At 40.5% G+C, this 2,038-nt stretch overlaps 1 pseudogene; it reads right to left on the bottom strand.

Moving 5' to 3' along the window:
* Positions 1-709: 709 nt before the first annotated feature.
* On the bottom strand, positions 710-1,526 carry LOC122910080 (annotated as a pseudogene).
* Positions 1,527-2,038: the final 512 nt, after the last annotated feature.

A 2,038-nucleotide genomic window follows, 5' to 3' on the forward strand; every position in this document is an offset into this window, starting at 1 on the left:
TAGTGTCAGGTCTCAGGTCATCATTAGAAGAATTTTATTTTAAAAGTGTCATCTTATTTTAAAAGTGTCATCTCCACTAAATATCACAATTAAGCATGCCAAAGGAGAAGCTGTACATCTCAAACCCAACCTTTGCTGTCCTTCTATAACCCCATTTCTTTAAACTTTTTTTTTTTTAAACAAGAGAAAGTAGTCAGATACATGTTGGTAAATGGTAGATGCTAGCTGTCCGTAATATATGTTGATAAATGGTAAAATGTTGACTGTCCATATCCATATAGAAATACCATGTAATGTCTTAGCCCAATATGCAGAGAAAGGAGGAAAAAAGCTGGACGTCTATGCACTACTACATACTATACTACACCGGGGCCTACCACCCTCCAGCTTCCATCAGGGCTAAGAGAGCAGACGGTTTTTCTTTTCCCTACAGACACAGTGGTGTTGGTCCCCTAAAGTTTTGTTGAGACAGGAGGGGATAAACGTGAATTTAGAACAAAAATGGGTAGACATTCTTTCCCACTGTTTTTTGCTCAAGGTATTCCCCCGCCCTTCCCAAATAAGTTGAGAACCATAGTATAAAGGGAAAGAAAAGGGATTTCAAACAGGGCAAATGAGCACAAGAGGAAAAAGAAAAAAAAAAGACTGCAACTTGCTCTGAGGGTCTGAAGAAAATTAAAAAAGAAAGCTTAGAACCTTTAGTGTTCCATTAGTCAGCTTCTCCTTCTTTCCCCTCGTCATCACCTTCATCTTCACCTTCATCTTCATCTCCTTCATCAGCATCCTCCAGTCCTTCCTCTTTGTCATCATCTTCTTCTCCTTCCCCTTCATCATCCATATCAGGAGCCACGTGCTACTCTAATGGGTTTGACCAGATATCATCTCTGATGACCTCTCCTAATTGGTGTGCACCTGCATCAGAGTTCTGGTCAGTGAACCCGTGAAGAAACTCTCTGGTTCCTCATGCTGCCTCTTCCTGCTGGCTTGACTCTGTGTCTGCCTTGAACATTTCCTTGACAACTTTCCAGATTTCCGTTTGATTTCAGTGGACTTTGAAAATGGATCACCACTCTCATTCAGATGAAGTTCTTTGGGCAGAACTTTATTTTCAAAGCAAGGGTTTTCATCAAAATAAAAATCTATTCTGTAACCTGATTTAATATCTTCACATTCTGTCACTTCAACTCTTGTCAAATAAGGCAGCATCTCTTCCTCCTCCTCTCTAAGCAGCAGACACTTGTGGATGGTTGACAAATGTTGTTACCCCAGAATTTTAGATTTTGGCAATCAAGTATGACCTCTTCTGAAAAAATTGTTTGCCCGAGTTTGTTATACTTTGGCTCTACTTTCAAAATCTTACTAGCTTGCAGTTTCATTTTGTACTCCATCAACATGTTCAATCACTTCTTGCTGTTCTTTTTCTCCCTTCAGGAAGTGCTGATTGGTTGTTGCCTCCAGCTTGGGGTCAGGAGACAGTCTCAGTTTCTTCCGTTGAGGAGGAGTGAAGACTGGCATTTGGGGGCCATGCTGCGAGGAAAGTCAGTGAAACAAGGGCAGACGCATGTCTGGAAGAGGATTTAATTACTCCAGATATGTGTTTTTTAATTTTTATGTTTTTTTTTTAATTTTATTTTTTTAAAGTCATCTCTATGCCTAACATGGGGCTTGAACTCATGATCAAGGGTTGCATGCTCTTCCCACTCAGCCAGTCAGGCACCCCAGATATATATTTTTTTAACAAGGAAATATAATATCCCAGATGCTGAAACCCAGAAATAAGCATGGCTAACATTTTAATGCATAGTTTGTCAACTTGGATATACTTTTAATCTCTGAATTACCATGTAGCCAGATCACCCAACTCTTCTGTCTAGAAGAAAGGCAGATGCTGAGAGGGCCAGCTACCAGGTTAATGACCTCCCCCACTACTCTCCATGTCCAGGAAAGCTCCAAGGGACCATATCAATCAGTCTCCAAACCCCTGCAAGAGTTTTTGTCCTGGTTGTTAAATCTCCCCATTTGTCTCCAGTCAAACATT

This window comes from Neovison vison, chromosome 6 (genome assembly GCF_020171115.1).
Source record: "Neovison vison isolate M4711 chromosome 6, ASM_NN_V1, whole genome shotgun sequence".
Classification (NCBI taxonomy): domain Eukaryota; kingdom Metazoa; phylum Chordata; class Mammalia; order Carnivora; family Mustelidae; genus Neogale; species Neogale vison.